This window comes from Zootoca vivipara, chromosome 1, assembly GCF_965207765.1.
Source record: "Zootoca vivipara chromosome 1, rZooViv2.hap1.1, whole genome shotgun sequence".
NCBI classification, from domain to species: Eukaryota; Metazoa; Chordata; class Lepidosauria; order Squamata; family Lacertidae; genus Zootoca; species Zootoca vivipara.
In genome coordinates this window covers 124,618,912-124,634,733 of record NC_142582.1, presented here as the reverse complement: position 1 = coordinate 124,634,733, position 15,822 = coordinate 124,618,912, and positions in this window count along the sequence as shown.

Sequence of the window (15,822 nt, the reverse complement as noted above, 5' to 3'; positions counted from 1 at the left end):
GAGCCACCACAGCAAAGATATGATTGACAGATCCATTTCCTCCAGTCTTCGAAACTCTGTCCCATTTTTTTTTTAAAAAAAGAACAAACCATTGTCTGTAGCTACCAAATGATGTTTGGGGAGTGGGTGGGAGATGTCTGCAGGGGTGGGCTGCCCTGCATGCAGTCAAAATTAAAATATACCCTCTTTGGTTATCTTGAAGGCAGGAATTAAGGCCCATTGCTCCCTGTTCTTGCACCTGAGCCCCTTCTCCTCAGATTCATCTCTCTTCAGAAGCAGCCAAAAGTTGGCGTGTTTTGAAGAGTTGGCTTAGTAAGCCTGTGCTTGTATGCACGTGAGATAGGAAGCCCGGGATAAACAAGATCTGTTACAGAAGAAGAAGAAGAAGAAGAAGAAGAAGAAGAAGAAGAAGAAGAAGAAGAAGAAGAAGAAGAAGAAGAAGAAGAAGAAGAAGAAGAAGAAGAAGAAGGGAGGGGAGTTTGGATTTGATATCCCACTTTATCACTACCTGAAGGAGTTTCAAAGCGGATAACATTCTCCTTTCCCTTCCTCCCCCACAACAAACACTCTGTGAGGTGAGTGAGGCTGAGAGACTTCAGAGAAGTGTGACTAACCCAAGGTCACCCAGCAGCTGCATGTGGAGGAGCGGAGACGCGAACCCGGTTCCCCAGATTACGAGTCTACCGCTCTTAACCACTACACCACACTGGCTCAACAGTTCCTCAAAAGCTGTTCTTTAAAGCTTTCCCGCAGTGACCAGAGGAGGAATGACCTCTGGGAGGAGCGCAGAGAGAAGAAATGCCATTGTGCATCTGCAGCAGCACAACTGGATGCCTTCATCTGCCCCGACTGCAACAAAACATGTCTCTCCCGTTTCTGTCTCTACAGCCACAGCAGGCACCGTAACTCTCCAACCCTCCATTGTCTTCCGAGACAGATAGATGCCAACAACTTTATGGACAATGCCATAGGTGCCAAATTCCGGATTGAAAAATCCAGGATCAGCAGTGCCACAGCACCGGATGTCACTTCTACGCACTTCCAGACATGCATAGAAGCGACTTTCGTGCAGCGCCGGAAGTCGCTTCTACGCATATCGGGAAGTGCTTGGAAGCGACTTCTGGCGCTGCGGACATTTTGGAAATGGGCACAGCGGCATCGGAAGTCGCTTGTACGCATGTCCAGAAGTGCGTAGAAGCGACTTCCAGTGCCGGCGTGGCACCAGAAGAACATGGCCACCAGCAGGAGCGCCGGAATCCGGGGGAATCCGGGGTATTTTGCTATTCGGGACACCTGCGGGAAACGGTAAGAAAATACGAGGGTTTCCCGGGAAAAACGGGGTACTTGGCAGCTATGGACAATGCTATAAAGCTCTGGAGTTTTGAACAGACCCCTTGCAGGAGACTTTCATCAGCCAGAAACATATATCACTGTATGTGTCTCTAGCTCCTGGCTAATGTGTTGCAATTCTGGTGATTTCCCTTAGAATTAACTGAATTTATTTCATGCAGTAACTAAGGAAGTTCTGCTGCTGCTGGAGGTGTTTTCTTTTTTCCTTTCCTTTTCTACATTAAATGGAAGGACCTAATTTTGTTGTCAACGTGCCACTCTGGTTGAGAGTATGGTTTCTAAAGCGCTAAAATATTCTTAAAGGGCTTTCACGTTGAGTTGTTCCTTGACTCTGCTTCATAAGCATAATGGTAGGGGCTTCCCTGGAGTCACTTAAAATTAGCTTTGCATGTCCCACATCTAATTAATACTATGTACACTCCTTAACTCCTTATAATTTACTCTGCTGTGGCATGTATGAGAAGTTGATTGGGAAAATAATGTAATCTCAAGAATCAATGAGATGAAAAAGACCGCTTTTCTGCATCTGAATAATATTACCAAGCGTTTTTTAATCAAAGTGGGTTTTTAAAGGTAATATATAGAAATCAGAGGAAGGGGGAGTAATAGAGGCTAGATGGCTGATCTAAAAGATTTGAATCTTAACTGCATCTTTGAAGTCAAACATTCCCTTTGCAGAACGTCCCCCCCCCGAGTATGTTTTGTGTTCATCAAACAAAATCCTGTTAACCTGAGATATCTGAAGAAGTGCGCATGCACATGAAAGCTCATACCAATGACAAACTTAGTTGGTCTCTAAGGTGCTACTGGAAGGAATATTTTAAATTTTGTTTCGACTATGGCAGACCAACACGGCTATCTACCTGTAACTAGTGCAAATGCATGCCTGCTTTCCGGTTTTATTGAAGTAATAAGGGCTGAGGCCACGCACTGTTATTGCTTCCTCATTTTTAATCACTGGCCACTACATCTTTGTGGCAGTGAAATATATAAACTCCATGCAGTGTGTAATGAGCAAACAGAAATCTGCTTCCCCAAGATGTGAAGACCACGAGATTGCAGGGCAATCTTAACCATGTCTGCTCAGAAGGCGCAAATTAACAGATACTCAGGTCAATCATCTGACACAAGCCCTCTTCAGGGGTTCAAAGAATGGATGACAGCTCAAACTGATAGGGTGTGTGCAGGCATGTGTCCATCAGCCCACCCTCAATGTCTTCAGAGATCATTCAATGTGTGATTTAAGAGTTAAATCTGTTATCGGTATTCAGCTAACCTAGAGGTGGGTGGCGGCAACTACTCTATTCCGAACTTAAAAATGGAAAGCGTAATGCTGGTGGTCAACAAAAAAGGTTTAAAGACTGTCTCAAGCCAAATCTAAAATAAATGTAGTATAAACACCAACAACTGGGAAACACTGGCCTGCGAGCGCTCCAGTTGGAGAACAGCCTTTACCAAAGGTGTAATGGGCTTTGAAGACACTTGAACTCAGGGCGAAAGGGAGAAACGTGCTAAGAGGAAGGAACGCGTGGCAAATCCACACCATGATCAACTCCCACCCAGAAACCAATGTCCCCACTGTGGAAGGACGTGTGGATCCAGAATTGGCCTCCACAGTCACTTTACTTTACATTGTTAAAACTGTGTTTATGGAAAACAATCTTACTTGGCTACGACGACAAATAATAAGAAGTTGCTTAGCAACCAAGTAGCGCAGCATGCAATTTGCTGAGTTAGCACATGCCCTGATGGGCTGTGTCATTCTGAGGGAGTTTTCCTCTGTATGTTTGGTTGAAAGTCCCTTAAGTATGTACAAGGTCTGAAGCCAGAAAGAAGACACCTCTCTTTTGCCTCACTGTTTTTGTCCAGTTTTGCTCCGTAAAGTGTTACCAGGACTTTTCTCTCTGGTCTCCATTGGTCATATTTAAGCGACTTGGCTAACAAGCAGATCTAGGGGTCGATTTGCACACAAACCACTCTCCCCTCCGCACTCTGTGATGAAACCAGTCACGTGCCCATTGTGTAATTGGCAGGTGACTTGCGTGGCGCTACCTCCCCTCCTCCTGACTTCAACATTAATATCCCAAGCCTAACCACCAAACCAAGAGTTGTGAGGTATTGCTACGAGGTAGGCAGAAAACCAAATGGCCGGTGCCAATTTGCCAATTGGGAAAAATTCCTACCAGGCCCCTCAACGGCGACCAACCGAGGTCCATATCAAGGTCAAGAGAGAAGACCTAAAGCGTAGGTGGGTGGGGAAAACCGATGCAGCTGGTGAGCAGGACAAAGAGGGGGGGATTCCCACCCGTGCCCTGCTTAAGAAGTGCAGGACACGCCCGCAGGCCAGCTGGATTGGTCGGCCTGCAGGCAGCGCGGGCTGCAATCCCGCCTATCACTCAGGGGCTGAGCACCCAGCCCCTGCATGCGTGGCTGGGTCGTGACTGCCCTCAACCCCACCTCCTCTTCAGGGCGGAAGTGGCTTTCTCAATCAGTCTCTTTTTTGTGCAAGGTATTGCAAGCGGAATGGTTGAATATTGCAAAGGGAGGTAATGAATGCTCAGGATAGCCCGGTGGGAGAAGCCTACTGTAAAACTGCTATCAAGTTTCAGGTATTAGACAAAATATAGCTATTTTCCTACAAATTGCAGTGTCTTGTGCAATTTGCGAAATACAATAATAGGGGGAAAGGCACCTCTCCACTCTTGGGAATGCTCCATTTTCTTTTGTCCTTCAAAAGGACGCAGTCTTCCATTTCCTTCCCCTCTAGTTTAACTACCCAGCTCCATTCATCTCCTGTGACTCTTTCCCCTACTTTCCTTTGTCTTTCATAGATTCACTAATAAAAGCATATTCTTTCCAATAATAATAATAATAATAATAATAATAATAATAATAATAATAATCTGTTGTCCCCAGTGCTCTTGCTTTGGATGAGGAGGTACCTTTGCTTCAAAAGGTTAATTGAGGCTTTGCATATGGAGTTGCAGAGGGTTTTTTTTGGGGGGGGGACATCCTGCCAAATCCTGATTTGAGACAACAAAGGGACGCCTATTAATTGGGGAACACCTGCCTCAGCTGGGTGGAAAAATGGCACAGCAAAGAACAAATTCGCCGGGCAGTAGAGCCACGACGTTGCTTGTTGCTGGTATTAATTCATCCCTTTTCTTCGGAGGAAAGATCAGTATCAGGAGCAGATGCCTGACTGCCACAATAAGACACGCTGCCTATTGCGCTGGATATGCCGCTTGTCAAATCACATCACTCTTGCTCTAAACCCGACTTGACAGCTCCTGAATCGAATACATCGGCTATTGAATTAAACTTGTCTCCGAGGAAATCATATCAGGATTAAGTCTAATATATAGGGATATACAAATTGCTGCACGAATCTCTGGGCCGATCAAATTAAGGGGTGCCAAAGAGCATTAGCTGGGATTATAGGAAAAAGAGAGGGACGCCCATCACCATGTCAAGGGGGCCATGCAGGTATATGGACAGAAGGATGCATATTGCAGAGAAATGTACAGCGAGAGGCATGTTGCACAGAATCCCCGGGTGCTTTGGGTCTCTGTCGCTGGAGGCCAAGCAACCCGGTGTCAGAAGTGAGCTTGATTTCGCTACACTAGCCTTTCTCATCCTTGGGTTCCCCTGATGTTAGAATCATAGAATTGTAGAGTTGGAAGCAACCCCATCTAGTCCAATTCCCTGCAATGGAGGAATCTTAGCTAAGGCATCCACGACAGGTGGCCATCCAGTCTCTGTGAAATGGATCTTTTACAGGGGGAGAGAAATGCATTGAAAATGTGCATTTTATGCAGAGATGCTGGAGAGTTCTGACAGAAACAGGAGCGGGAACAAGAAATGCCCACGCTCACATATTCCTCCCATGTCTAGAATGGAAAATCAATCCAAGAAGCATAATCAGTACGTGCTGCTACTGCTGCTGCTTTCAATCCGAAAATGATATGTAACCGATTACCTCCCCCCCCCCCCATTTACAAGGAGTTTATTGTGCATTGAAATGAAACCAATGGAGTAATCTAATGACAACGTGCCTTACATCTTGAATTGCGTAAGTTGCGCAATTTCACTACAGCAAGATGAACAGCATAGAATCATAGAATAGAATCATAGAATCATAGAGTTGGAAGAGACCACAAGGGCCATCCAGTCCAACCCCCTGCCAAGCAGGAAACACCATCAAAGCATTCTTGACATATGCCTGTCAAGCCTCTGCTTAAAGACCTCCAAAGAAGGAGACTCCACCACACTCCTTGGTAGCAAATTCCACTGCCGAACAGCTCTTACTGTCAGGAAGTTCTTCCTAATGTTTAGGCGGAATCTTCTTTCTTGAAGTTTGAATCCATTGCTCCATGTCCGCTTCTCTGGAGCAGCAGAAAACAATCTTTCTCCCTCCTCCATATGACATCCTTTCATATATTTGAACATGGCTATCATATCACCCCTTAACCTTCTCTTCTCCAGGCTAAACATACCCAGCTCCCTAAGCCGTTCCTCATAAGGCATCGTTTCCAGGCCTTTGACCATTTTGGTTGCCCTCCTCTGGACACGTTCCAGCTTGTCAGTATCCTTCTTGAACTGTGGTGCCCAGAACTGGACACAGTACCCCAGGTGAGGTCTGACCAGAGCAGAATACAGTGGTACTATTACTTCCCTAGATCTAGTGCTATACTCCTATTGATGCAGCCCAGAATTGCATTGGCTTTTTTAGCTGCTGCATCACACTGCTGACTCATGTCAAGTTTGTGGTCTACCAAGACTCCTAGACTCCTAGCATGCCTTTTGGCAGAAGATGGACTGCAGCAGAATGGTAGCAGAATGGAAGCAATGCAATGAATACATTACTATGACTATTATTATTGATTGAATTTGTACACCACCTTTCACATACCTTCCAACATTTCCCCAATGAAAATAGAGACATCCTATTCCATCATCACCACCACCACCACCACCACCATCATCATTTTACTATTTATACCCCACCCGTCTGACTGGGTTGCCCCAGCTACTCTGGGTGGCTTCCATTAAAAACCATAATAAAACATTAAACATTAAAAAATATATATTCTCCATACAGGGCTGCCTTCCGATGGCTTGGTGTGTGTGTGTTTAATTCCATATCTTCCAACATTTCTCCAATGAAAATAGTGGAAAGTGAGACATTCTGGGATCAAATCAGAAACCGGGACAGCTTCTGTAAATCTGGGACTGTCCCTGGAAAATAGGGACATTTGGAGGGTCTGCCTTCATCTGCAGATCTCAGGGTGATTCACAACATAAAAATGCAACATAAAAACCCAAAATACATGATAAAAATAAGAACGAAAACAAAGCAATAATCCCCCCAACACATTTAAAAGGGCACCAGATGTTAATCAGCCAAAAACCTGGTTTAAGGATGAATGTTTCCGCCTGGTGCCTAAAGGTGTACAGTGGTGTACAGTGGACTTACGAATTTAATCCGTTCCAAAGGCACCTTCGTAAGTCGAAAAATTCGTAAGTCGAAAAACGCCATTGGAAACGCGATTTCCTATAGGAATGCATTGAAAGCAGAAAAATTTGTAAGTCGAAGCAACCCTATCTAAAAATTTGTAAGCCGAAAAATCCCTATCTAAAACCACTGTGGTTTTTTTTTTGGATGTTGAGACATTCGTAAGCGCACAGCCATTACCCCCATTCGTAAGTTGGAAAATTCGGTTGTCGAGTCGTTCGTAAGTCGAGGTACCACTGTATAATGAAGGCACCAGGCGAGCCTCCCTTGGGAGAGCATTACACAAATGGGGAGCCACTGCCGAAAAGGCCTGTTCTTGTATTGCTACCCTACGAACCTCCTGGCAGAATGGAAAACAGCGCCTTCTTGCATTCCTACATTTATGTGAAAAATGCAAGCGAAATATTCACAATGGAAGTGTGGCGATTTTTTACACCCTCCCATCTGCACAAGAGAGGACAAAACAGGCCTATGATTGAACATCACAACACTGAGCTAGGACAGAGTCAGGCTTTTCTCAGCCCGTCCCTATGCAAGACAGAAGTTTGGCGTGATCAAGCAAGAAAATCCTTGTGCTCCCAGGCATAATTCCAGCCAAGAACACTTGTAAAAAGACAGCTTTCCGTGCTGCTCACATTTCCAGCTGAGCAAATGTTCCTGCCCCCCCCACTTATGATACTGCAAAGATGCAGCGGCAAATATGTCACCTGGGACTTTTGCCCTTTAAGCAGGACACAAGCTGAAACGATACATGTTTCTGTCCTGTCACTCTGGTAACGAACAACCAGAGGAGCCTACAGCTTCTAAATTATTCAGCGCCATAGGTGTTAGCTCACCTTTGCATGCAGCCTGTCACATCCCCTGATCACACTGTCACGAGCCCTGTATATTCCCCTTGAAATGGATTCATATTTTAACAAGGAGCAGCCAAGTTGGGGCAAAGGGGTCATGCTGAGCTTTCCCAGGCACGCACGCGCACGCACACACGCACCCTTTCCCTACAATTTTTTAATCCCGAAATCTCTGGGAAGTCAGAGGGCGCAACCCCATTGCATGCTCCCTTAGCACATACTTCAACTTTCAAACTCCAAAAATGAGGGGTGCTAAAATGTTGTAACGTGACTTGGGAACTAATGTTCTTTGGCACCCCTAATTCTGATTGGCCCAGGGATTCATGCAGCAATTTGTATATTCCTATATACAGTCATACCTTGGTTTTCAAACAGCCTAGTTCTCGAACAATTTGGCTCCCGAACAATTGAAATCCGGAAGTGACTGTTCCGGTTTTCGAACGTTCTTTTGGAAGCCGAACGTCCGATGGGGCTTCCGGGGCTTCCGATTGGCTGCAGGAGATTCCTGCAGCCAATCACAAACCGTGGTTTGGTTTTTGAATGCTTTGGAAGTCGAACGGACTTCCGGAACGGATTCCATTCGACTTCCGATGTACGACTGTATAAGACTCGGGGCTCAGCTACATTAGTAAAGAAGCAGCGTTTTATATGCATTATAACACTGTGACACCAGATGGTGCTGCAGAGTCCCATGTTTCGCCAACGTGATTTCCCACTACGAGGTTTGCAATGTGTTTTCCTGGAATGCTTTTTTGATGTGAACAGGTGGGGCCTGGACATTCACATTCTTCCCACGTATTTACTGGTACCTGCAGCTGGATGAGGGTGAGGGGCTATGGGCTGGGTTGCCTCAGCAATTGGGTTTTATTTCTCTTTACAGTGGTACCTTGGTTCTCAAACGCCTTGGTACTCAAACAACTTGGAACCCAAACACTGCAAAGCCGGAAGTAAGTGTTCCGGTTTGCAAACCGGTTTTGGATGCTCTGATTTGAGTGCCACGATTCCGTTTTGAGTGTTATGCTGAGGTCTGTCTGTGTTTGCTATTTATTTTGCATTTTTGCTTCTGCAGCTCTTTTTTGTTTTTGTGACTGTGTGGAACCCAGTTCAGCTATTGGTTGATTGATTGTGTGACTGCAGTACATTGTTAATTGCTTTCATTTTATGGATCAATGGTCTCATTAGGTAGTAAAATTCATGTTAAATTGCTGTTTTAGGGCTTGTTTTTTAAATGTCTGGAACAGATCAATCTGTTTTGCATTTCTATGGGAAAGCGTGCCTTGGTTTTGGAACGCTTTGGTTTTGGAACGGACTTCCGGAGCTGATTAAGTTTGTGAACTAAGGTACCACTGTACGGGTCTCCTGTGAGTATGACTTAAGTCACCAAGCCAAATAGCAGCTTAAAGAGAGTCAATGGCTGGTGCTTCATCACTGACTTGTAGGGCCCCACAACCACATGTTCATGGTCTTGTCAGCCCCAAACCCTGGAAAACACTGAGACAGCACTGACCCAATTGGGCCGGTGTTTTGACTTGATGCAAGACAACCTCCCTTGGTCATCTTATGCCCATGGCTTTTCTGTATCTAGCTCCAAGCAAGCTTTTGTGAATGGTGTTGATAATTTATTATTATTATTATTATTATTATTATTATTATTATTATTATTATTTTGCAAATATAAAACTTTAACAATCAAAATGCATTTCCATATATAGAGATTACTTTGAATCTCTAGACTTTCCCCCATCCCCTTCATGGGTTCTGTTTGTCAACATTTTCAACTGCATATTATTTCATAATCCATATTTTGTATCTGTCCATATTATCCATAATAACTGTTACATTACAAGCATTATTAAAATTCTGCTAACGTTTGCATCTGCTTACAGTGGTCTCCTAAATAAATTATAATTTTCCCCCATTCTTTCTTAAAGTTTCTATCTTTTTGGTTCCTGAATTTTCCGATCAGTTTTGCCATTTTGGCATAGTCCATCAGCTCAACTTGCCATTCTTCTCTACTCGGGACTCTTTCTTCTTTCCATTTCTGGGCTAGAAACATCTGAGTGGCTGTTGTCGCATACATGAAAAGCCTTTTCTGCTCCTTTGGAATATTGGTACCTATAATTCCTAATTAAAAGGCTTCTGGTTTTTTAACAAAAGTTATTTTGAACATTTTTTTCCCCATTTCATTATATATCATCTCCCAGAAATCTTTTATTACCTTGCACAACCACCACACATGATAAAAGGTACCTTCTTTTTCTTTACATTTCCAGCAGGTATTTGTACTTGTTCTATACATTTCGGTTAACTTACTAGGAGTCAAATACCACCGGTACATCATTTTCATATAATTTTCTTTCAGCATACAACATGCCGTGAATTTCAGGTCTGTTTTCCATAACTTTTCCCGATCTGCCATCTGGATATAGTGTCCCAAATCATTACAGAGTTAACCTGTTCATCTTTTGAATGCCATTCCAAGAGCAAACTATACATTTTCGACAATAATTTGATATTATTTTCTAACAGATCTTTTTGAAATCTTGATATCTCACAGTGAAAACCTTTGTTTTTAATCTGTCTTGAAAGCGTCATTTAGTTGGTGAAACTTTATGTAACCCATCTGTTTATAAATCCCTTATCTCTTCTTTGTCCCATTTTAAGAGGTGTGTCCCATAGAGTTGCTCTTCAAAGGTACACTTTGGCAGTGTGAAAGGGGTTTGTGTTTCCTTCCATGGATTGCTGCAGAATTAAAAAAAAACAATCAATCAGAGGTCCTTCCCCACCCTCTAATTTAGTGGCAAGTCTAACCGCAAGCCTTCCTGAGCTATAGGGGAACTTGCAGGGCCATATGAAAACCCTTTCTTCTTGCCCGCAGAAAGATGGAACGATATGAGCAAGGGGAAATGCAGGGCAGCCTGTTTTAACAATATCGCCTTTCAGTGCAGCTCTGCAAAAATCATTTTGGCCCCATGCGCTTGAGCTCTTTTAGAAGTGTGCTAACTCAACCAGCAAAGAAGCTCCTATTGGGAGTAAACACGGGTAGGTATCATTTGACCCTTAGCATCCGTGCCCAGACTTCAAATGACATCCACAGTGAGCTGGAAAGAGGGGGTGCGTTTATTTATTTCTCCCTGTTCTTCAAAAGCGGATGACAAGAGAGGTTCTGCTCCAGAGACTCTCCTGCAGGAAGGAGAGGCACGCACACCGACCTTGCGCCAGCGGCTTGACCCTCAGGCCCCGAAAACTCACATCCGATGGTCTTACCGGAGCATGACTACAGTTTCAGATTGCTAGGACTGTAAGGCTCAAAATCAAGCATGAGAGCCAGGAAATGCGAGAAAGGGAGTGGGGAGGGGAGAGAGGAGGCAAAGGAGAGAGAGCGGAGGTAAATAAACATTTTCTCACACCTGAAAGGAGGCAACATCCCTAAGGCAGGCAGGCAACTTGCAAGGGGGCTGCAATCATTCTCGCACATATGTTGTGTTTTAAGAGGGGGAATCACACAGGCGGTTTCGAATCAAAAGAGGACACCCTGAAAGAGGTTTTAATAGGTGGCTGACTATTTTTGCTGTCACAATAATGCAACGCGCTCCTCTTTTACACATCCGGGGACTTGTGTTTTGTTTTCATTCTTCTCCACTAAATGGGTTTCTAATCTCAGAGGCAATTCTTGAAAGTGGCACCTTTGTGCCGCTCAGCAGATGGGCTCTCTCATTCACTCATAACCCCTTATTTTAGTGCCAGGGGAAACTTTTCCTTGCAATCTTTTCAGCTTTGTTCCTTCTGTATGGCACAAGCAAGAGCCTGCATGGTGGGATGAGTTTAGAGTTTAACACTAGGACCCAGGAGACCAGCATTCAAAACCTCGCTCAGCCATGAAGCTCACTGGGTAACCTTGGGCCACTCACTACCTCTCAGCCTAACCTACCTCACTGTAGGAGAAAGAGGCCAAGCCCTACGCCAAAGGATAAATGGACATAAATCTGACATCAGGAATCACAAGACAGAGAAACCAGTAGGAGAACACTTCAATCTCCCAGGACATTCTATACAAGATCTCAAAGTAGCTGTCTTATTACAAAAGAATTCCAGAAATAGACTGGAAAGAAAAGTTGCTGAATTGCAACTTATTACATGACCCGGAAGCTGTACACCAGCTCCCTCAGCCAATAAAGTGGGATGAGGGCCGCAACCCCAGAGTCATCCACAACTTGATCTAATGGTCAGGGGTCCCTTTAACTTTAACTTTAGCAAACTTAAAACCATGGAGAGACCTGGTCTGAATAGAGACATTGGATTCTTATCTTGTTATACATGATAAAGCTATTTTTAGCCATCTCACCCCTTGCTTTTTGCTGTAAGACCAATTACAGTCATTAACAGTCATCAACAGGTTTACCACGCCTATCAGCCAATCACCCATTCCCGCCACCCTTCTGAGTAATACTCCTCCCCACCCTCTCACGATATATAAGGGTCCGGTGACTTCTGCTTCAGTGTATCTGAAGAAGTATGCATGCACACAGAAGCTCATACCAATGACAAACTTAGTTGGTCTCCAAGGTGCTAGTGGAAGGAATTTTTCTATTTTGTTTCGACTACATCAGACCAACACAGTTACCTACCTGTAACTACCTCACAGGGTATTCATTGTGGGGATTAAATGAGGGGAGGGAGAAACACACCCACCCCACCTCAAGCTCCTTGGACAAAAAGGTGGGATAGAGATGCAATAAATAAAAACAAAATCAAATAGGATAGAGAGCAAGGAGGGCAATGGGGGTTCCCTTACTTGCTCTATCTTCTTATGTAACATGCTGAAATCGTCAAAAGGGTTAATTAGATTCTGATCTCTTATCACACAGAAAGGTGGAAGGGACCCAGAGCATAAGAACACATGAAGGTTCTGCAGGATCAGGCCAATGGCCCAATGGGTGGGGGGTTAAAAGTGAGTTACCAAAGCAGAGGAGGCTCACTACGTATGGCACAGTTCGAGGAAGTTCAATGCATATCTTTTCTATCTTTTTCACTTTGGCTGGTAGGATGTTACCTCTCCCTGGAATTTCCAGACTGATAGCTACAAGCCACAATTCATCAAGGAACGATGAAGGCTGGGTGGAACGTGCACTGGGAAAGTGACACACACACACACAAATTGAGTCATCACAGCGCGGGGGGTTTGCCAGGATGGCAACAAACAGCAGATTGTGAATGATTTTGTTTTCAGATGAAAACATCGACCCTCATTCAGGTCGATGCTTTTTATAATTGCCATTGCTTTGGCTTGAAAAGCAATTTGCTCCCTCCTTCGCCGAGATGTCACGGATCTACAGGATGCTTGCCGCTATCACCAGGGTGAGTCCAAGGTGAGTCTAAGAAGCTATTTCCTGCCAGGTAACTGGATTGCTTAATAGCTGCTTGTGACAGCAGGGAGGAGGACATGACAATACCCAGGAAATGAACCCCCACTAGCCTGGAGGAGAGGACCAGCACATCCTGTCTCAGGAGCAACCGTGTCCTTGTGGATCAACAGCTGGATAACTTGTTCCAGGGAGGCAGATGTCTCTCTGGAGCTTGCAGCTGCTGGTTTGCAGTGTCAGCAAGGACCATTGCGCATCTGCTCTGCATGCAGAAGGTCCAATGCTCTCCAGGGTTTCAGGCAGGCGGCATTCCCAGCCCTACCTGGCGATGCCATGGATCGAACCCGAAACCTACTGCATGCAAAGCAGATTCTCTGCCCTTGAGCTACAGCCCTTACCTTTATCCACCTGAGAATGCCTTTCTCTCACACACTTTTTAATATAATTTTTATTATTTTTTTCTGTTTTACAATTTAAAATACTCATTGTACATCCTTAGGATATCAGTGACTTCCCTTCTTCTCTTTCCATGGTTCATTTTAAAAGGTAAAAGTAAAGGACCCCTGACAGTTAAGTCCAGTCGCGAACGACTCTGGGGTTGCGCTTTACTGGCCGAGGGAGCCAATCTTTGTCTGCAGACAGCTTCCGGGTCATGTGGCCAGCATGACTAAGCTGCTTCTGGTGAACCAGAGCAGCGCACGGAAACCCCGTTTACCTTCCTGCCGGAGCAGTACCTATTTATCGATTTGCACTTTGACATGCTTTCGAACTGCTAGGTTGGCAGGAGCAGGGACCGAGTAACAGGAGCTCACCCCATCGTGGGGATTCGAACTGCCGACCTTCTGATTGGCAAGCCCTAGGCTCAGTGGTTTAGACCACAACGCCACCCGTGTCCCCATGGTTCATTTTACGTATCATAAATCCCTGCGTATTTTACAAAAACTATCCATTCGGTATTCCATTATTACATCTATCAAAACTTGTTTACACTGTTGAATTTATCTTAATGCTGCCAGTGTTTTCAACTGATTTGCCATAAATTCAATAAACGTTTTCCAATCTTCTTTAAATGCATGTGCTTCTTGTTCTCTTATTCTATATGTTAAGTTTGTGAGTTGTGCATATTCTGTCAACTTAAGTTGCCATTCTTCTTTAGTTGGGACATTGCTCACTTTCCACTTCTGAGCTAACAAAACACAGGCTGCAGTAGTATCATACATAAAAAAACCTTTTTTGACACTTGGGAATTTCAGTCCGAATTATCCCCAACAGAAAGGACTCTGGGGTTTTTTTTTGGGGGGGGGAAAGTACTTTAAAACATTTTTTCCCCAATTCATTATAGATCATTTCCCAATATCCTTTTACCCTTCTACTGTGAATGCCTTTCTCCATGTGTTATCCAATCAGAAGTCTGGAGGGTGCTCCCAAGAGAAAGGGCCCGTTTTACTTCATGCAGTGCAGTTAAACTATGGAACTCACTTCCACCAGAAGCCGTGATGTCTCAACAAGGACCAGTCGAATTCATGATGGAAGTGGTCTACCTCTACAGTCAGTGGCATTAATGCTCCTGTGCTTGGGTCCTGCTTGCAGGTTTCCATATAACACTGATCCTAAAAGATCTACATTGGCTCCCAGTATGTTTCTGAGCACAATTTGAAGTTTCGGTGCTAACCTTTAAAGCCCTATCTCCACCCCCATTGTTCAGCCCATATGCTGAGGTCCACCTCCGAGGGCCTTCTGGCAGTTCCTTCGATGCAAGAAGTCAGGTTACAGGGAACCAGGCAGAGGGCCTTCTCGGTAGTGGCATCCTCCCTGGGGAACACCCTTCCATCAGATCTCAAAGAGATAAGTAACTATACAACCTCTAGAAGACACCTGAAGGCAGCCCTGTATAGGGAATGTTTGGTGTTTTAGGGTGTTGATGATAATTTCCCACACTCAACAAGTTGGTTACTGGATGGGCCACCGGCCAGATCTAGCAGAGCTGTTCTTATGTTCCTTGTTTGCACCCGGGAAGCTTGTCTGGAGCCCAAATCCTTATCCTTTTGGTGCCAAACGAAGGCTTCTCTTCTCTGAGGCCTTTTAAAACCTTCTTGTTTAGGCTCCATAGTGCTACAGAGTTGGTGGTTTTCAGCTTCTGTATTTGATACTTATTTTAGCTCTTGTATTTTTTTTTTTATAAAACTTGCATTTATTGTGCTGGAGGCCTATATGCTGGCTGGACTTTCAAGGTTATTGTAGAATTTTATGTTGCCATTGTTGTGCTTCGTTAATTAATTAATTCCTAGAGAATTAATTTTATGAGCTGCCTTAAAGCAATGCAAATAAGAAATATATAAATCCATCCTGCAGCCCAGCCTAAGCAATGACCCAGTGGGATGGACTTGTTGGATGCAGAAGAATAGTGGGAGGAACCAGCTGAGGAACCATCAAGGGGAAAAGGCTCAGAGCCCAGGGAGTGGTGGTGGGATGATGATGCGTGTGGTCAGAGGTCAGAGAAGGAGCAGACTGGGAAGAGAAGATGTTGGAAGGGGTAACAGGGCTTAGTGAGCTGGGAGAGCCTGTGACAGAGAGATGTCCAGAATCAGAGGCAGAAGCTGAAGCAGGCAAGTGAGAGGAAAGAGGTGAGGCAGAGATGAGTCATGCTGGTCACCAGCAAGCTGTGACAAGCTTCGCTATCCTGACTCCCAGATCCAGAAGAGGGCTGAAATGGGAGGAGCAAAGGCAGTATGCACGCAGGTGC